The sequence below is a fragment of the Phocoena phocoena genome, chromosome 8 (genome assembly GCF_963924675.1).
Source record: "Phocoena phocoena chromosome 8, mPhoPho1.1, whole genome shotgun sequence".
NCBI classification, from domain to species: domain Eukaryota; kingdom Metazoa; phylum Chordata; class Mammalia; order Artiodactyla; family Phocoenidae; genus Phocoena; species Phocoena phocoena.
Genome location: NC_089226.1, coordinates 1397076 through 1419084, shown reverse-complemented (window position 1 = coordinate 1419084; position 22009 = coordinate 1397076).

The window sequence follows — 22009 nt, the reverse complement described above, 5'->3', positions numbered from 1 at the left end:
GAGTTGCTAGGTCACAGGCTTTACATATATTTAGTACCAGTATATAACAGAGTACTGGGGACTTCCCTGCTGGCGCAATGGATAAGACTCTGCACTCCCAATACAGAGGGTCCAGGTTCGATCCCTGGTCAGGGAACTAGATCCCACATGCATGCCGCAACTAAGAGTTCACATGCCACAACTAAGGAGCCCATCTGCCGCAACTAAGGAGCCAGTGAGCTGCAACTAATGAGCCGACCTGCTGCAACTAAGACCTGCTGCAACCAAATAAGTAAATAAACAAAATATTTAAAGAATAAATATAGGGGCTTCCCTGGTGGTCCACCTGCCGATGTAGGGGACATGGGTTTGTGCCCCAGTCCAGGAGGATCCCACATGCCATGGAGCGGCTGGGTCCGTGAGCCATGGCCGCTGAGCCTGTGCGTCCAGAGCCTGTGCTCCGCAACGGGACAGGCCGCAACAGTGAGAGGCCCGCGTACCGCAAAAAAAAAAAAAGAATAAAAATAAAAACAAATTCTCACAAAATGTTAAAAAAAACAAGAGTACTGCAAGTCGGTTGTACCAACTACTGCCTGTAATAGTTACTTCATGTTTCTGCCAACACTTGTTATTGTCACTATTTTAAAGTCTAGACAGATGATTGGAGTTATAATGCTAATCAGGAATAGTTTACTTTTCACTTAAGTGATTAATGGCATTATGCATCGGAGCTACATGGTAACTCTATTTTTGAGGAACTGTCAAAATCTTTCCTAAATGGCAGCATCATTTCACATTCCCTCCATTAATACATGAGAGTTCCAATTTCTCCACATCTTTGCCAACATTGTTAGCATCTGTCACTCTGATATGAGACATTCTAGTGACTATGAAGTAGTATCCCATTGTGGTCTTGATTTGTATTTCCCTAATGATTAATGATGCCACGCATCTTTTCATGGGCTTATTGGCCATTTGTATATCTTCTTTGGAGAAATGTATATTCAAATCCTTTGCCATTTTACAATTGACTTATTTGTCTTTTATTGTTGAGTTGTAAGAGTTCCTTATGTATTCTGTGTACAAGTGTCTTATCAGATACATGCTTAGCAAATATTTTCTCCTATTCTATGGGCTGTCTTTTCACTTTCTTGATGATATCATTTGAAGAACAAAGTGATCAATAAAGTCATCATTTATCACACAAAATGATGAAGTCCAATTTATCTATTTTTACTTTTGTTGCTTGTGCTTTTGGTGCCATATCTAAGGAACTGTTGCCTAGCCCATGGTCATGAAGATTTATTCCTTTGTTTCTTCTAATAGTTTAACAGCTGTAGCTTTTACATTTATGTCTATGGTCTATTTTCAGTTATATACGGTGTGAGGTGGGGGGGTCCAACCTCATTCTTTTGCATGTGGAATCCAGTTGTCCTAGCACCATTCGTTAAAAAAAGAAGTACTTTCTCCATTGAACTGTGTTGGTATCCTTGTCAAAAATTAACTATAAATGTAAGGGTTTGTTTCTGGATGGTCAACTCCTTTCCATTGATATATGTATCTATCCTTATGCCAATGCCACACTGTCTTGATTACTATAGCTTTCTAGTATGTTATGACATTGAGAAGTGTGAGTCTCCAACTTTGTTCTCTTTTTTAAGATTATTTTGGCTATTGTGAGTTCCTTGCATTTCCACATGAATTTTAGGATCAGAATTGTCAAGTTTTGCAAAAAGAAAAAAAAAAGCCTGTGGTATCTTGATAGGGATTGCATTGAATCTGTGGATTGATTGGAGAGTACTGTCATCTTCACAACAATCTTCCATTCCAAGAACATGGAGTGTTTTTCTATTTATATATTCTTTAATTTCTTTCATTGAAGTTTTGTAATTTTCAATGTACAAGACTTGTATTTCATTTATTAGGCTTATCCCTAAGCATTTTATTCTTTTTGATGCTATTGTAAATGGAATTTTCTTAATTTCATTTTTGAATTTGGCATTTCTTCTATATAGAAATATAGTGGATTTTTAAGTATTAACCTTGTACTTTATAACTTTGCTGAAATCATTGTTTGTAACAGTCTTTAGTGGTTTTCTTAGAATTTTCTACATACAAGATCACGTCTTCTATGAATAGAGATAATTTTCCTTCCTTTCCAATCTGGATGCCTTTTCTTTTTCTTGCACAACTGCCCCAGCTATGCATTGTTAAGTAAAACTGGAGAGAGCAGATATTCTTTTCTCGCTCCTCATTTTAAGAGAAAAGCATTGTCTTTTATCATTAAGTATGGCATTAAATGAGGGGTCTTTGTAGATGCCTTTTATCAAGTTGAAGACTTTTCCTTCCTATTCCTAGATTTTGAGTGTTTTTCTCACCAAAAAGCATTGGATCTTGCCAAATGCTTTTTCTGCATTTGAGACGATCATGTGGTTTTTGTCTTTCACTCTATTAATATCATATATTAATTTTTGATTTTCAGACGTTAAATGAGTCTTGTACTCTTGGGATAATTCCACTTGTATATAATTCTTTTTATATGTTGCAGGATTCAGTTTGCTAGTATTTTGTTGAGGATTTTAGATCTAGATTTATAAGAGCTATTGGCCTACAGTTTTATTTTCTTGTAATGGTCTTGTCTAGTTTGGTATCAAGGTAATACTGGCCTCATAGAATGAATTGGAATATGTTCCCTTCTCTTATATTTTTGGAAAGAGATTGCAAAAGATGGATAATATTAAACATCTAAATATTTGGTATATATTTAACTTTTTAAGAAACATCAAGCTTTCTTCAAAAGAGGCTGTGACATTTTACATTCCCACCAGCAATGTATGAAGGTTTGCGTTTCTCTGTATCTTTATAACACTCATATTGTCTTTTTATTTTATAAATTTATTTATTTATTCTTTGGCTGCATTGGGTCTTTGTAGCTGCGTGCGGGCTTTCTCTAGTTGCAGCGAGTGGAGGCTACTCTTCATTGCAGTGCATGGGCTTCTCATTGCAGTGGCTTCTCTTGTTGCGGAGCACGGGCTCTAGGCACGTGGGCTTCAGTAGTTGTGGCACTTGGGCTCAGTAGCTGTAGTGCACAGGCTTCGTTGCTCTGCGGCATGTGGGATCTTCCCAGACCAGGGCTCAAACCCGTGACCCCTACATTGGCAGGCAGATTCTTAACCCACTGCACCACCAGGGAAATCCCTGTCTTTTTAAGTCATAGCCATTCTAGTTGTTGTGGAAAGAGGTATATCATTTGGTTTTAATTTGTATTTTCCTAATCATTTATAATGTCAATAATCTTTTCATGTGTTTATTATTTGAATACTTTTTTTTTTTTTTAATCTGTTGGCCGCACCACATGGCGTGTGGGATATTAGTTCCCTGACCAGGGATTGAACCTGTGTCCCCCGCACTGGGGGTGCAGAGTCTTAACCCCTGGATGACCAGGGAAGTCCCTACATATACTTTAGTTGGTGTAATATCTATTCCATTTTTTATATTAGGTTTGTCTTCTTTTTGTTGAGTTTTAAGTTCTTTATATATTCTGAATGCAAGGCTTTTATCAAATATATGATTTACAAATGTTTTCTCCCAATCTGTAGCTAGTCTTTTCATTTGCTTAATAGTTTCTCTTTTTTTTTTTGAAAGGAAAAAGCTTTTACTTTTGATAACATCAAGTTCTACGTTTTTGACGGAGTATGCTTCTGGTCTCATATCTAAGAACTACAAGGTCATGAGGACTTTTTCCCTATGTTTTCTTCCAGAAGTTTTATAATTTTAACTCTTATATTTAGGCCTATGATCCACTTTGAGCTATTTTTTGTGTGTATAGCATGAGGAAGGATCTGAATATATCATTTTGCATAGAAGTATATAATTATACCAGCATCATTTGTTGAAAAGACTATCCTTTCCTCCCACTAAACTGCCTTGGCAGCTTTGCTGGAAATTCAATTGACCATAAGAGTTTATTTCTGTATCTCAATTTTGTTCCATTGACCTACATGCCTAGCCTTACACCAGTACCACACTGACTAGATAATTATAGCTTTATAGTAAATTTTCAGACAAAGTAGTATAAGTTCTCTTTCTTTTTTTCTGGCTATCCTAGGTCCTTTGAATTTCCATGTAGAATTTAAAATTAGCTTGTCAATTACTTCTTTTTAAAATACTGTTGGAATTTCAATAGGCATTGTTTTGAAGCTATAAATCCATTTTTTCTAAGCTGTCTAGTTTGTTGGCACAAAGCTGTTCATAGTATTCCCACAGAACCTCTTTAATACCGTGGGGTCAATGGCGATGTTCCCTCTTTCAATTCTGATTTTGGCAATTTGTGTCTTCTCTCTTTTTTTCCTGCTCATCTTAGGTAAATATTTGTGTTTACTATTGTTGTTAATCTTCTTGAAGACCACCTTTTGCTTACATTGTCTTTCCCTATTTTTTTTCCTCTGTTATTTTTTGGTTTTCTACTTCCCTGATGTCTAATGCAATCTTCATTATTTCCCCCTTGTGCTTGCTTTGGGAATAAATTCTGCTTCAAGAATGCAATGGAGAAATTCTGCCTGAGTTTCCAATCTGTGGGCCTGTCCTGCAGATCGTGGACCTGCCAGCCTCCACAATCACATGAGTCAATTCCTTAAAATAAGTCCCGTAGGTAGAGAGACAGGTAAATAGATGATATAGGTACAAATATGACATAGCTAGCCTGTTGACTGTTTCTCTACAGAAGCCAGAATAATACGGACTTTAGTATCAAGAAGAGATCTGGAAGAACAGAATTCTAAGGATGTTTTCTGAATTGGCTCTGGGGTTTCTGGAATTGGTTCTCCAGAGAGCATTTTCCATGACAAGATGTGGTAAAAGAGATATTCATAATATAACTATTGGATCCTCCTAATCAATACTTATAAGAGGTAAGGTTCTAGGTGACTGAATTCGATACTTTAGAACATTTCTGTGTAACAAGTATAAGGAGTTTGACTGGCTGCTCCTAATTACAGTAGACAACGTGGGGAAAGAAAAGGATGAGCTTAGGGATTCAGATTCCCAGTTTAAGCACTGCATAAACGACCTGAAAGTTTCAATAGCTTCCCTGAAAGAAGCCTTTATCTCCTGTCACAGTGCTGAGATTACCTTAAACCAAACCCGCAGTCTCACCCTGCAGGTGGCTAAATTACAACCCAAGTTGAGTTTCCAGCCTTACAAGGTGCCTGCTGGTACCGTGAAGGTGTTGACTGAGAAGTAATGGGATCCTGAAGACTGGAATGGGGACATATGGGCAGATCCTGAGGAAGCTGGGGATACCGAACCCTGACATTCTGCTGAGTCTTCTTTTCCAGCAGAAGCAGTCCTTTCACCAAGTTTGAAGAGATGAATCCTGCTTTGCCTCAGGAAACTGCAATGGCCTAACCCAAGATACTTGCCTTGCAAGACACTGTTGATTCTCCACAGGACCCATCCCCACTCCCCCTATTGGCTTTTACATTTGTAATTGCACTCAGCAGTCCTTAACAGGTGAGGGACAAAGTGTGTCCCACGAGGAGCTACACTACACTCCAAAGGAACAATGTGGGGCTTCCCTGGTGGCGCAGTGGTTGAGAGTCCGCCTGCCGATGCAGGGTACGCGGGTTCGCGCCCCAGTCCGGGAAGATCCCACATACTGCGGAGCGGCTGGCCCCGTGAGCCATGGCCGCTGAGCCTGCGTGTCCGGAGCCTGTGCTCTGCAACGGGAGAGGCCACAACAGTGAGAGGCCCGCGTACCGGGAAAAAGAACAATGTGATTTTTCCAACTTCTACATACATAAATCTGGGGAAAGTGTGTGGGTGAATATTAAGGGTCTAAGATAATGGTGGAAGGAACCTAAAGTCAGATCTGGACCAATTTATTGATGCGGGCCCACTGAGCAGATTCTCATTTAATATTACAGCTTGAGGAGTTAGAAAGCGTTCTAACAGTTTGTTTGGTTGAAACATGGACCAGCAGGTGACCTACACTCAATGAATTTGAAATGCCAGAATTGCTTTGGTGTGCTTTAGAGAAAGGTATCCAAAGGTTTAGGGAGGCTGGAATGCTCGAGTGTACTTATCACGTAAGGCATGCTCACCCACCCTCGGGGATCCAGAGGACACACCTTTCACCATGACTGTGAGGAATAAATCTGAGGGGAGCTCCAGCATCTTCGAAGAGCTCAGAGGTCACACTTCTCTGTAGGTCAGAAATTACAGTGGCAACTGCCACCACCGAGCTGGGGGGATCTAAATGCAATGGGGCACTTGGGTCCTGAGTAGCAGGGGCCAGGTGGTAACACTTAATCATCAGAGGCAAGGTGGGCGTGATTACTGTAATGGACAGCTGAGTGAAAGCAGTAATTAAAAAGTCTGACTTACAGAGACCTATGGTATTGGCTAGTTGCTCACGGTATCCTCAGATGTAAAATAGATGGGCGGTCCACTAAATCCTTGCTTGATCTATTTAAGTGGGAGAATTTTAGGTCAAGTGAACAGAAGTCAACTTGAATCATAAAAACAGAGCCATGGTCCCTTGACCAATTCTGATTTGAGCCAGTGTACAGACCCAGAACTCCTTGAATAAGGGAGAGGCCAGATCCCCTTAAGGAAGGACCCTGCTACACTACGAAACACGCCTACTATTAACCTTTCTCCTGCCCCCACCTCAAAGGGACTTACAGCCTTTTACCAGGGTGACTGTGCCTGGATGGAAAGAAGTTAAACTTTTCAGGGATTACTGGACACTGACTCAGAACTAATACTAATTCTAGGAGACCCAAAAAGTTACTGTGGTCCCTGAGTCAGAGTCAGGGCTTATGCAGGTCAGGTGGTCAGTGGAGTTTTAGCTCATGTCGATTTCACAGTGGGTCCAGTGAGTCTCTGAACCCATTCTGTGGTTATTTCTCTACTTCCACAATGCAAAATTACAACAGACATAATGAGCAACTGGAACAATCCCCACACTGCTTCCCTAACCTGCAGAGTGAACACTATTATGGTAGGAAAGGTCAAGCGGAAGCCATTAGAACTGCCTCTGCCTAGGAAAACAGTAAACCAAAAGCAATGTCACATTCCTGGAGGAACTGCAGAGATCAATGCCACCCCGAAAGACCTGAAAGGTGCAGGAGCAGTGATTCTCACCACATCCCCATTCAACTTGCCTATTCGGTCTGTGCAGAAGACAGATGGACCTTGGAGATTGGCAGTGGGTTACTGTAAACTTAACCAGGTGGGGACTCCAACTCAGTTGCTGTTCCAGATGTAGTTTCACTGCTTGAGCAAATTAACACATTCCCCTCTACCAGATATGTAGACATTGACCTGGCAAGCACTTTTTTCCCAATGCCTGTTAGTGAGAACCCCCAGAAGTAGCTCTGCCACTAGGCCTGTGACCCAGTAGTTCAATGGTGCTTGAACTACCAGTGGCACATAGGGAGGCTATCTGGACCCTTTGGCAGCCCCTACAGGTGAGTCACAGTGGGAACCATTAGGATTTGGCAGCAAAGCTCTGCCATCATCTATGGACAGCTACTCTCCTTTTGATATACAGCTTTTGATTTGCTATTGGGCCCCAGTAGAGACTGAATGCTTAACCACGGACCACCAAGTTACCATGTGACCTGAGCTCCTCAGGAATTGGGTGTTGTCTGACCCACCGGGCCATAAGGCTGGGCATACACAGCAGCACCCCGTCAGTAAATGGAGGTGATATCACTGAACTCAGGCCCAGGCAGGCCCTGAAGGCACAAAAGAGTACGTGGCCCAAATGTCCGTGGTCCCCACTCCTGCCACGTTGCCTTCTCTCCCAGTCTGCACCCATGGCCTCCTGGGGAGCTCCCTACGATCGGTCGACAGAGGGAGAGAAGACGGGTCTGATTCACAGATGATTCTGCGGGATATGCAGGCACCACCTGAAAGTGGGCAGCTGCAGCACTGCAGCCCTCTCCAGGAGAACACGCTAAAGGGAGATCCTCCCAGCAGGAGAACTTGGAGCAGTGCACCTGGTCGTGCACTTTGCTTGGAAGGACAAGTGGCCAGACCTGCAGCTGTATACTAATTCATGGGCTGGGGGCAATGGTTTGGCTGGTCAGGGACCTGGAAGGAACATAATTGGAAAACTGGTGACAAGGAGGTCTGGGGAAGAGGTATACGGATAGACCTCTCGGAATGGGCAAAACACACGAAGACATTTGTGTCCTATGTGACTGCTCACCAAAGGGTGACCTCAGTGGAGGAGGATTTTATTAATCAAGAGGACAAGATGACCCGTCCTGTGGCTCCCAAGCAGCCTCTTTTCTCAGCCACCCCTGTCATCGCCCAATGGACTCATGAACAAAGGGGCTGTGGTGGCAGGGATGGAGGTGATACCTGGGCTCAGCAACATGGACTTAACTCGTCAAGGCCAACCTGGCTACAGCCACTGCTGAGTGCCCAGTCTACCAGCAGCAGAAACCAATACTGAGTCCCTGCCATTGTGCCATTTCCTGGGGTGACCAGCCAGCTACCAGACAGCAGGTAGATTACACTGACCTACATCCATTATGTAAGGAACAATATTTCATTCTTACTGGAATAGACACTCACTCTGGTCGTGGATTTGCCTTCCCTCCACACAACGCTTCTGCCAAAGTACCATCAGTGAGCTTACAGGATGCCTTATCTACTCTCACGGTGCTCTACACAGCACTGCTTCTGACCGAGGGGCCTTACGGCAGTTGCAGTGCAGCCATGGCCTATTCTAGCACTCATCTCACCACACTCCCTTCCACCCTGTAGCAGCTGACTTGCTAGAACAGCGGAACGGCCTTTTGGAGACTCAACTACAGCACCATCAATGTGGCAACGCCTTGCAGAGCTGGGACAATGTTCTCCAAGAAACGGTACACGTCCTACACCAATATCCAGTGTATTGTTACTCCTCCCATAATCAGGGTTCAGGGCTCTAGGAATCAAGGGGTGGAAATGGCAGTGGCACCATTCACTATTACCCCTAGTGACCCACCAGCAAAGTTTTTTCTTCCTGTCCCCATGATCTTATGCCCTTCTGGTCCAGAGACCTTAGTTCCAAAGAGAGGGCAGCTTTCACCAGGAAACAGAAGGGCTCCATGGAAATGGTACCTATTTCTATTGCCCGGCCACCTTGGGCTCCTCACATGCATCTGAATCAAGAGACCAAGCAAGGAGTTATCCTACTGCCTAGGGTGAGGGAGACACCAGACACCAGAGTGTCTCTGAGCACCATCATGGCCTGTGGCTAAGGTCACGGAAAACTGCAACAGCCCAGTTCAGGCAGAAACTGTTAATGGCCCAGACACTGTTATTAATTTACCAACGTTGTCCTTCATATTACACTTCTGTTTCACGCTTAAGAAAATAAACCCTACCCCAAGGTCGTGAAGACAGCCTCCTGTCTTTTCCTAGAAGCTTTCATACTGATACCTATGTTCCATGTCAAAATCGTCTTGTGTGACGTGTGATGACTTAGAATCACGCAGTGCTACCACAGAACGTGTCTAACGAAAACCCGTGACATTAGTGGACCCGTACACTTTGCACCCAAGCCGCTCAGGGTTAATTGCATGTACACACAGCAGTGCCAAGGAGCCGGGCAGGGGGCAAGCATGGTGCCCGCCCGCCCAGGGCCCCGCAAAGGGTTACCTTCAGCTTCCGGTTCCCTCGCCCTCAGGGACAGCTGTGACCAGATGCAGGGAGCCCTCTCAGCCAGGAAGACCAGGCTCCTGCACCCTAGAGCTGGTGGTCGCTGAAAGACTCTTTCTCCACTGGGTACCTTCCTGGGCGTAAGAGTGGGGCCACCAGACCCAGGTGGTAGAGAGGTGGCCGCTGGTAGCAGTCATGAAACCGGGGGCAGACTAAACGGCCCAGTCATAACACCACCGATGTTGTAAACCTGGGGTCCACACGTAAACACCCTCAGTCGTAAACCAGGCCCAGACATGAACCCACCAAGTCATGAACCAGGCCCAGACATAAACCTGGGGCCCAAATGCACCAACCCCCCAGTCGTAAACCTGGGGCCCAGACGTAAACCGCCCCCAGTCATAAGCCGGGTCCAGACATAAACCTGGGGCCCAGATGACCACCCCCCCAGTCGTAAACCTGGGGCCCTGCCGTAAACCTGGGGCCCAGAAGTAAACCACCCCCAGTCGTAAGCCAGGCCCAGACATAAACCTGGGGCCCAAATGCACCAACCCCCCAGTCGTAAACCTGGGGCCCTGCCATAAACCTGGGGCCCACACGTAAACCGCCCCAAGTCATAAGCCGGGCCCAGACATAAACCTGGGGCCCAGATGCACCCCACCCCTCAGTCAGAAACCTGTCCCAGCAGTAAACCTGGGGCCCTGCCCTAAACCTGGGGCCCAGACATAAACCGTCCCCAGTCGCAAGCCGGGCCCAGACGTAAACCTGGGGTCCAGAGGCAACACACCAGAATCGTAAATCTGGCCCAGCAGTAACCCTAGGGCCCTGCCGTAAACCTGGGGCCCAAACATAAATCGCCCCCAGTCATAAGCTGGGCCAAGACGTAAAACTGGAGCCCAGAGACAACCCCCCTGAGTTGTAAACCCGGCCCAGCAGCAAACCTGGGGCCCTGCCCTACACCTGGGGCCCAGACGTACACCACCCCCAGTCGTAAGCCGAGCCTAGATGTAAACCTGGGGCCCTAAGGCAAACCCCTGAGTCGTAAACCCAGCCCAGCGGCAAACCTGGGTCCCTGCCCTAAACCTGAGGCCCAGACGTAAACTGTCCCCAGTCGCAAGCCAGGCCCAGACGTAAACCTGGGGCCCAGAGGCAACCTCCCCCTGAGTCGTAAACCCGGTCCTGTCGTAAACCTGGCGCCCAGACGTAAACCGCCCCTAGTCGTAAGCTGGGCCCAGACATAAACCTGGGGCGCAGAGGCAAACCCCTGAGTCATACACCCGGCCCTGCGGTAAACCTGGGGCCCAGCCGTAAACCTGGTGCCCAGACATAAACCTTCCCCAGTCGCAAGCCGGGACCAGACGTAAACCTGGGGCCCAGAAGCAACCCACCTGAGTCGTAAACCCAGCCCAGCAGTAAACCGGGGGTCCTGCCGTAAACCTGGGGCCCAGACGTAAACCGCCCCCAGTCGTAAGCCAGGCCCAGATGCAATGCCCCTTGAGTTGTAAACCCGACCCTGCTGTTAACCTGGGGGTCAGACGTAAACCACCTCAGTCGTAAGCCGAGCCCAGACGTAAACCTGGGGCGCAGAGGCAACCCACCTGAGTCGTAAACCCGGCCCAGAGGCAAATCTGGGGCCCTGCCTTAAACCTGGGGCCCAGACGTAAACCGCCCCCAGTCGTAAGATGGGCCCAGACGTAAACCTGGGGCGCAGAGGCAAACCCCTGAGTCGTAAACCCGGCCCAGCGGCAAACCTGGGTCCCTGCCCTAAACCTGAGGCCCAGATGTAAACTGTCCCCAGTCGCAAGCCGGGCCCAGACATAAACCTGGGGCCCAGAGGCAACCCACCTGAGTCGTAAACCCGGCCCTGCCGTAAACCTGGGGTCCAGACGTAAACCGACCCAGTCGTAAGCCGGGCCCAGACGTAAACCTGGGGCCCAGAGGCAACTCACCTGAGTCGTAAACCCGGCCCTGCCGTAAACCTGGGGCCCAGACGTAAACCGCCCCCAGTCGTAATTGGGGCCCAGACGTAAACCTGGGGCCCAGGCGTAACCTCCCCACCCCCACTTAACTCAGAAGCCGGACACCAGCCAAACCCCCCACCCCGCTCCTGGAGCTGCGCTCCTCTCTCGTGAGGGGACCGCGCCGTCAGATCCTGAGCGCCTAGCGACCCTTGGGTCAGACCCATTGCCGGCCGCTCAGGCTACTCCATTACCCTGAGGAGCCTCTGACAGGACGCCCAGCCATCATGCGACTCCGTGATAGGACGACTCCGTGACAGGACGGCCGCCTGATGGGGAGTGTGCACCGCCCTCAGGTAGGGTCTGCGGTTGGAGCCCTCGCTCCTCGGGTGCGGTCCCTCCCGACTGGGGCGGGGCGGGGGGTGTTGATGGCGAGACCGCCGCCCTCCCTCCCGACCCGGGCCCCTCGGCCAGGTGCCTGGGAGACCTCGCAGGGTCCGGGCAGCTCCGGGGGCTGGTCTGCTGCACCGGAAGCCCTGTGACCATTTCATGGTGTCTCTGGTTTCGGGGGTTTGGTTTTTTTGGTGCTGAAGATTTTCTGTGTGTGTGTCATTTAGCTTTTCTCTTACGCTGAATTATGAAATATGTTTTTTATCTGAGATTACAGCACACTTTCTGCTAGTTCTTTTATGATTTGATTTACCTCTTAGGTTGTTCCTAGACTCAGAATTATTTAGGTTAAACATATGAATTATCCAAATTTAGGTTTTTCTAGGTGGCTGTACAACCCTAGTTCCTGAAGTATCAATCGTTTCCCGCTAATTCGTCCGTCTGTTTGCGTCTCTGCTGACAATTATTTGGGGTGTACACAGAGCAGTGAACTGCTAGGTCGTTTTCTGATTCTGCATTATACGTTTGGAGTGGCTGCTTTCTGCTGTGGCTGCACTGTTTTATATTCCCCCACGCAGTGCATGAAGGGTCCAGTTTCTCCACATCCTCACGGACACCTTATTCTATACTTATTTCCTTAGATTTTTATTTATTTTTGTTGTTATAGCTGTCTTACTGACGTGGTATATCATTGTGGCTTTGAATTGCATTTCTCCAATGACTAACCATATTGAGCATCTTTTCATATATTTGTTGGCCATGTGTATATCTTTGGGTAAGTGCTTATTATAGTTAAAGTTTTAATTGGGTCACCTCTCTTTGTTGTTGAAGTGTAAGAGTTCTTTATAATATTCAGAGTACAAACCCCTTTTACATACGCTATTTGCAAAAAATATTCTCACATTCTGTGATTGTCTTTTCACTTTTTTGATCATGTCCTTTAAAGCACAGAGGTTTTCAATTTTAAAGTCCAAATTCCTATTTTTTTTTTCTTTTGTTACTCATGCTTTGGGTGTCATATCTAGGAATTCATTGCCAAACCTAAAGTCTTGATGATTTACTCCTAAGTTTCTTCCAAAAGTTCAGTAGTTTTAGCTTTTATATTTAGGTTATTGATCCATTTTAAGATGATTTTTGTATGTGGTTGATGTAGGGGGCCCACTGTCATTGTTTTGCATGTGGATATCCAGTTATCCCAACACTGTCTCTCAAAGAGACTGTTCATACCCGTTGACTGGTATTGCCATACTTGTCAAGAATCAATTGGCCATGGATGTATGGGTTTATTTTTGAAATCTCAATTCCATTTCATTGGACTAGAGTATCTATTCTTATGGCAATACCATATCATTTTTTATTACTGTAGCCAGCCTTTGATTAATTACCAGAGTTCTGAAAGTGTTGATTATGAAAATTTTTGCCATTTTTTGTTGCTTTTTTGAAGTTGCAAATTTTCAGAGGTCTTTATACTCCCATCCTCATGGATGACCAGTTTGTGTTCGTTTTTGCAAATATGTGCAAAATTGTTCAATAGTCATTGTGTATTTCAAACTTCATCAGTGTAAGAGTATTCATTTCTGTCTCTCTCATTTTCTTTTTCTGTCCCTAAATAAAACTTTGTCTGATATTCAAGTAGCAACTCTGGCTTTTTTTTTTTTTCTGGTTGCAATGACTTGTGATGTCTTTTAACATCATTGTATTTTATTTTAATTTTGAACTTGGAAACTAACTGCAATTGGAGACATCCCATCCTATTTGTAACACATTTTATTTTGCAGTATAATATACATAGAAGAGCAAATATCCTAAAAGTATGCCTTTCAAAGAACTTTCACAGTCTTGACACATCTGTGTAAATAGCATCCAGCTCAAGGAAAATAACGTTACCCAAACCTCAAAAATCTGCTCACATTTCCCTTCCGTTGTTTCTACCCTTTAAGGGTAACCTTTATCTTGACTTCTAATAGTATAGGTTAGTTTTGCGGGTTTTTTTCTTTTTTTGTGTACTGTATGTAAATTATGTATTTACTCTGCGTTTTCTTTTGTGTGACTTATTTTGCTAAACTTTATGTTTGGATGTTTCTCTCATTGCTGTGTGATGTTGTAGACCATTCATTCACATTCTGAATATTATTCTGTGATGTTAACTATACCATGATTATCCAGTCTTCTGTTGAAGGGCACTTGAGTAGTTGACATTTTATGGATATGAGGAACAGTGCTGCTAGAAGCATGCTGATCTGTTTCATGGTGCATGTATGTTTGGGTAGGTGTAATCTAAGAGTGAGATTACTGTATACGAGTATGGGTATGTTCAATTTTAGTAGGCGCGGGCAAAGAGTTTTCCAGCAGTATTTCCAGTTCATTCATATGAACTCTATAATACTTAGCATTTTAATCTTTTTATAAATTTTAGCCACTCTGGTGGTGTTATGGTTCATTGTGTTTTTCATTTGCATTCCTCTAATCAAGTTGAGCTCCTTTCATGTGCATATTTTCCGTTTGCATACATTTTTTCAATTGCCTTTTCAAGTCTTCTGCCCAGTATACTACTGAATTTTCTGTTTCCCGTAGTGATTTCTAGGAATTCTTTATGTATTGCGGATGTGTGTCTTTTCTTGGTTGTATGTATACATTACAAATGTCTTCTCACACTTTGGGTGTTTGTTATGTTCTAATAAACAAAAGTTCTTAACTTTGAAAAAAAAGGTTCATTTATCTTTCCCATTCATATAATCCTTATCCACTGAATTGGAGTAATGCCTTTGTCATAAACAGATGGCAGTGCATTGTAGAGCTATTTCTGTGTTCTCTTTTCTGTTCTTTTAATCTGTCTCTTTTTTTTTTTTTGGCATCAATAGCACTATTCCTTAATTTTTATATTATCTTTGGTCTTGGTATCTAGTTATGTAAATCCTCCTGCTTTTTTTTTTTTTTTTTTTTTTTTTGCGTTACGCGGGCCTCTCACTGTTGTGGCCTCTCCCATTGCGGAGCACAGGCTCCAGACGCGCAGGCCCAGCGGCCATGGCTCACGGGCCCAGCCGCTCCGCAGCATGTGGGATCCTCCCGGACCGGGGTACGAACCCGTGTCCCCTGCATCGGGAGGCGGACTCTCAACCACTGCACCACCAGAGAAGCCCTCCTCCTGCATTTTTATTTTTTTTCATGATCGTCGTGGCTATTCTAGGTCTTTTGCATTTCCATGTATATATTTAGAATGAAATTGGCAATTACCATAAAAAAAAAACTTCTGGAATTCTGATGAGTATTTTATTGATTCTGTAGCTCAACTTGGAGAAAAAAAAATGATATATTTTTAAAGAGATTCCTATTCTTGAGCATGCTATATCTTTCCATTTTTTTCATTCTACCAATGTTTTATAGTTTTCAGTGTACAGAGTTGGCATATCTCACTAGATTTATCCCTAGATAGTTGATATTTTAGTGCTACTTTCAACTTATTTTCTTATTTCAGTTCCATTCTATTTCAACTGCTTAGTCAATAATAAACAGATTTTTTATAATTGTCCATGTATCCAGTAACCTTGTGAAATTCACTTATTAATAATGGTTATTTATAGATTCTTTTGGATTTTCTACATATGCAATCATAGGTGAATCATGGGTGAATTCACCTATGATTCACCTATGAATGGGTCATAGGTGAATAATGATCACTTTTCTTCCTTTCCAATTATTATAGTGTTTCTTTTTCTTGCCCTTGTGCCGTAGATAGTATCTTCAGTGAAATGTTGAATAGAAATGGTATAAACAATCTTTGCCTTGTTTCTGAACTTAGAGGGAGGGTGTTCACTATTTCACCACTGAATGGGTACTAGGTTTTGAGCAGATTCCCTTAAGTATAGTTTCTTCTATTCCTAGTTTGCTGAGAGTTTTTGTCCAGAAATGGTATTGAATTTTACCACTTTTCTTCTGCATCTGTTGAGATGATTGTAAGGGCTTTCTTTTATTCTGTTATTATGGTGAATTACATTGACTGATTTTCAGATGTTAAACCAACTTTGAAATTCTGTGATACTTGTTTAGTGCTTATATAAATATATACACATACATATTTTATATATATGTATCTGTAGTCTCATTAGATCTTTTGCATCTATGATAATAAAAGATAATTAGCCTGTGATTTTTTTTGTATTTCCTTGTCAGTTATTGGTATCAGTATTATGCTGAACTCATAAAATAAATTTAGAAGTGTTCACTATTTCTCTTCTCTGAAAGAATAAATGTATGATTTATATTATTTCTTCCTCATGTGTGTGGAGGAATTCATCTGTGAATCCATCTATCTGAACCTGGAGTTTTCTTTATCGGATAGTTTTAAATTACAGAATTAACTTCTTTAATATATATATATAGGAGTATTCAGATCTGCTTTTCTGCTGTGTAAGTTTTAATATTGTGTTTACCAAGGAATGTATCCATTTTATCGAAGTAGTTGAAATTATTGGCATAAAGTTGTTCACAATACCCTTTTGATATCTTTCTAATATTTGTAGAATTTGATGTGATTCTACTTGTTTATTCCTAAGAATGCTAATTTATGATTTCTGTGTTTTTATCTTCATTAGTTTTGCTAGAGGTTTGTCAATGTTATTAATCTTTTCAAATAACTATCCTTTGTTGATTGTCGTGTGTGTGTGTGTGTTCAATCTCAATAATGTCTACCCTTATTACTTGTTTCCTTCTATGTTCTTTGGAGTTAGTTTATTGTTATTGTTTTAGTTTTTTGAGATGGTATTATCACTGATTGTCAGCTATTTTTGTTTTCTCATATATGCATTTAGAACTAAAAATTGTCCTCAGAACATTGCTTTAGTTGACAATAATGATGTTTTCAATAACAACCAATCCAAAATATTTTCTGACTTACATTGAGGTTTCTTATTTGACCTTTACGTTATGTAGAATTGTGTTCCTTAACTGAAAAGCTTTTGGTGATATTCTAGTTATTAATTTATAATTTAATTCCACTGTATTCAGAAAACTACTCTGACTTTGGTCTTTTGAATTGAACTGAGGTTGGTGTTCTGGCCCAATGTATAGTCTATTTTGGTAGCACATAAAAGAACAAGTACATTGAAGATGTTGAAGGTCTACATATGTCAGTCACTTCAAGTTAATTGATCATGTTGTTCCCTTCTATATCTTTAGTAATTTTTTCTTGTTTTATGTTACTGAGAAAAATATGCTAAAATCTTGAACTGTGATTGTGCATTTGTCTATTTTTTCTTTTAATTCTGTCAATTTCAATTTCATAAATTTTGAAAGTATGCTATTAAGAACATACGAATTTAGCATTGATGTGGCTTGCTGTTAAACTGCTACTTTATCATCATTAAATAGCCCTATTGATCAAAAATAATATTTCTTACCTTAAAGTTGACTTTAATGTAGCTATAGCAGCTCTCTTTTTGTTAGGACTCTTTATATTTTTAAATTTTATTATTTCCCATCTTTTTGTTTACTTATATAATATGCTTCTACAAAGGGTATACAGTTCTGGGTTTTTATCCAGTCTGACAGTGTTTCTCCATTAATTGGATCATTTAGTTCTTTTTAAGTCAATGTAATTACTAATACATTTTAGATAGTTTTAAGATTAATATCTTATGTTTTTCTATTTATATAATCTTTTCTTTCCTGTCCTTTTCCTTATTTTATTTTAGATCACATATTTAAATTATTTCATTGTTTACTTAGAGGTTGGCTGTTCCTTTCAGCACTTTAAAGATATCTCCACTGTCTTCTGTCTTCCATTGTCTATGTTGAAAAGGTTGTCATAAATCTTATTGTTGCTTCTTTGAATTTAATGATTTTTTTTTTCTGAACATTTTAAGATTTTTCTCTTTATCTTTGGTTTTCAACAGGCTATGATGTGCCTGGTGTGTTTTGCTTTGTATTTATCTTCCTTGTGATTCATTGAGCATCTCGAATCTGTGGGATAGCTTTCACCAGTTTAGGAAATTTCTCAGACAAGATCTCTTCCATGCTTCTGCCCACTTTTCCTTTCTTCTCTGTCAGGGACTCCACTTACATGTATATTAGACATTCTAGTTTGTGTCCCACGTGTCTCTTTTGCTCCATTCCTTTTTTTTTTTTCTTTTCTTTTCTTCTTAGTCTCTGCACTTTGGTTTGGATATTTATTATTATCCTAGCTTCCAGTCCCCCAACCCTGTCTTCTGCCATGTGTACTCTGCTCTTAAATATATTTTTCTGCTAAACATTTAGTTGTTCCCTTTTAAGATTTTAAGTTTAGCTTTTTAGGCTACCTCCCCATGCTGTTTCAAAATCAGGCAAATATCTTGAGGAAAAGGCAGGTTGAGTATTTGAAGACGCTCCTCTCTCTAGCAGGACTTGGTCTCCTTAGTGCCACGATATTACAGGATAGTTTATTCTGTCTTTTCCAAGTCCGTGGCCTAGCTCTCCAGCTATGCACAGCCCCAATCTCAGGAAAACATCCATTGGGAAGAATTTACCATACATTTGGAGTCCCTTGAGTTTCCAATCTGTCACACCAGCTCTGTGTGATCCCTAAAGCTTCCTGATTTCTGTTCTCCCAGTAAAATTCCTCTGATGGGGCCAAGACTAAATGTAAGGCTGGGCCTGGAATCAGTAAATGCCTCCAGAGAAGAAAATCACTGGCAATGGTCAGCTTTCCTCAGAAGGGCTCCATTCTCTCCGGAATTTCAATTCTCTCCTTCATTTTTGCTTACATGATCTCCACAGTCTTTTAAAATACACTTTTGTAATATATCTGACTTTTTAAAGTTGGGCTGCTGTCATCCAACCCAGAAGAAAACCTACTCTTATTTTCTCTGCCTCCTTACTAAGAAAAGCGCACGCACACACACCAACCTTGAAAATATGCCCCCCCCCAATCATTGTCTCCTGGTATTCATGCCCTCGTCCAGTCGCCTCCCACTTTGAACATGGCTGGACTCTGTGTACACAAGGTGAGTTTAAAAGACATTGCAGCCTCTGCTTTGGTCTTTCCAACTGCTTGATTTGGGGGACGTTGGAGGACTTCACGTGGAGAGTCAGTGGCCTCCACCAGCAGCCAGAATCAACTTACCAGTCACGTTGAAAGCAGATATTCCAGCTCCAGGAAAGTCTTCATGCCTGTAGCCCCAGGCTACAGTGGAGCTTGGCAGCCACTCCATGAGAGACCCTAACCCAGAACCACCCGGGGAAGCTGCTCCCAAATTCCCAATCCACATAGGCGCAGAGAACAGAACAGTGGTCACCAGGGCAGGGGAAGGGAAGTTGTTGTTCGGTTGGCGTGGAGTTTCAGTTCTGCAAGATGAGATCTGCTGGATGGCAGAGTTGCAGTGCTGTGTTGTGTGCCCAACAGTGTGTTATAGGGTAGATTTCATGTTAAGTGTTCTTACCACCCAAAAAAGGGACACAAGGAAACTTTTGGAGGTGATGGAGTCACAGGTGTATACATATGTCCAAACTCTCAAATTGTATACATTAAGTATATTACTGAACACAAGTCCATGTGCCTGACACACAGTGAGGCCAAACAATACCAAACCGTCAGAGTTTGGAGCAGAAAGATGTTTATTACAGGGCCATGCAAGGAGATGGATGGCTCATGCCTCAAAAACCCTGAACTCCCAGAAAGCTTTCAGCAAAGCCCTTTTATACGAAAGGTGAGGGACGGGCGTGGTTTGTTGTTGCAAGCTTCTTGGTGTGAGATCCTTTGTTCCTGAGGTCAGGTCATGGTCAGGTAATGATGTTCCTGTAAATCTCCACCAAAACAAATGTTATTCCCGGTTCTGACAAGCAAGGGCAAGGCCCCAAGTCACAGCTTTCACCCTCCGAGGTCCAGGTCCTGGCTAAGAGACGGGTGTCCCTGCTCGAGCCAGTTACCCTGTCCGGGAGCATTCGTCCAGCACTCAGTCTGGGTCCTCCCACCAGTGCCCAGGCCCGGCTGAAGAGGCAGATCCTAGCTGATGGTGCACTCAGGGCCAGGTCCCCAGGCCCTGCCCAGACGTCATCACTGAGGGAGCCAGGCACCCAGGACCCAACTGGCCCTCAGGTTCTGCAGGCCGTCCAAACGGGGGTTGGGGGTGGGGGGCAGGTCCTGCGGACTGCAACCCATGCAGACTTCCACTGCCACTAGGTCGCGGAGGCGGGGATGGGGGAGAGGTTTGCCGCTGCCTCAAGGCCTGGGCCCAGCCGGTGGGTGGTCGTGGCAAGGGCTCCGGAGCTCTGCGGGGCACAGGCCCCAGCCTTCTCCCCTGGCTCCAGCTCACACGCCGGCCCCAGGGAGAAGGCCACGACCCGCCTCTTACCACACTCTCGCAGCCAGGACCACAACCCCGCCAGCCACTGGCCCAGGGGGCCTCTAAACCCAGCACTGTGGTCTCTCCTAATGGTTGCCTGGTAACGGCTGTGCGCCGCCCCGCTGCTATTACAAGTATGTGCACTTTTTTGTACATCAATTATACCTCAGTAAGGTTATTAAAAAAAAGAACTGAGATAATAAATATTTACTGTTGCTTAAAACCATTAAGTTTAGGAGTAATTTGTTATAAAGCAACAGATAAATAATACTAAATGTATATATATGCATTTTTTGCACCTTTTTTCAATTTAATAATATAGCCTAGAAATTATTCCATGTGATTTCATAAAGATCTTTCTCATTCCTTTTGTAGTTTATAATACTACATTGTGTGCCTGATTGAATCTGCCTCTTGTGAACGTGCCTTCCAATATTTTGCTAGTGAGATAACGCATTAATAACCCCGTGTACATTTGTTGTCGTCATTGTTGTTGGAGGTGGGGCTTCGGGGTAAATCTGTAGAGATAGGCTTGCTGCTTCCATGTGTGATGTACGTGTAGTTTTGTCAGAGGTTGCTAGATTTCCCTCCATGGGGTTGTACCGTTTTTACTCCCACTGGCAGGATGTGAGCATACCTACTTCACCAGGGCCTCACCAACAGAGTGCTTTACCAAGTTTTTGAACTTTTGCCAACCTGATAGATGAGAAATGGCATCTCTGTGTAGTCTGATTTGCCTTTCTGTAATTATGAGGAAAATTGAGCGTGTATTCATTTGTTCAAGAGCCATTTACATTCTTTGTGAAGTCTTCACGTGTTTTACCCATTTATCTATTGAACACTTAGTTTTTACTTTTATTCTTAAAAGTTCTTTATACATTAGGTATATTAGTCCTCCGTTTATGCTATATGTTGCGAATATTTCCTCCCAGTTTATCATTTTCATTTTGGCCATGCTTTGCATGGCCTTTTTGCCATGTAAAAATTTTCCTAGCTTTCACATGGTCAGATTTATTAATTTTTTAATTGCATCTGGCTTTTGAGTCATAGTGAATTATATAGGAATTCATCCATGTTTTCATCTAGTGCTCGTGAGAGTACATGTTTTTACATTTATGTCTCCAATTTGGGGGGAGTTTATTAAGAATATCAGTTTTCTCTGTGCATCAGTTATTGATTGCTCAATAATGCTACATTAAAAAATCCACTATAAAATGTTGTGGCATATAACAGTAAGTGTTTATTCCCTATCCTTCTGGAATCAGTTAGGTGTCAGCTAGGTATCTCTCCTGACCTTGGCTAGGCTCACCCACACATCTGGGGATCAGCTGGTCTACCCTGGCTTCCTATATCGGCTGCCTCACACTGGAGCAGTTAGAGCAACGTGGCCCTGCTCCGTGTCCCAGTAGTCTTCCAGCAGCTACCACGGACGTGTTCTCGAAGCAATGGCAGAAGCACAGTAGAGCAAGCCTTAAAGCACAGGCTCACTCAGACTTTTGCCTGTGTAACAGCTGCTGAAATCCCAGTGGCCAAAGTAAGATACCTGGGCTTCCCTGGTGGCGCAGTGGTTGAGAGTCTGCCTGCTGATGCAGGGGACACGGGTTCGTGCCCCGGTCTGGGAAGATCCCACATGCCGCAGAGCGGCTGGGCCCGTGAGCCGTGGCCGCTGAACCTGCGTGTCTGGAGCCTGTGCTCCACAACGGG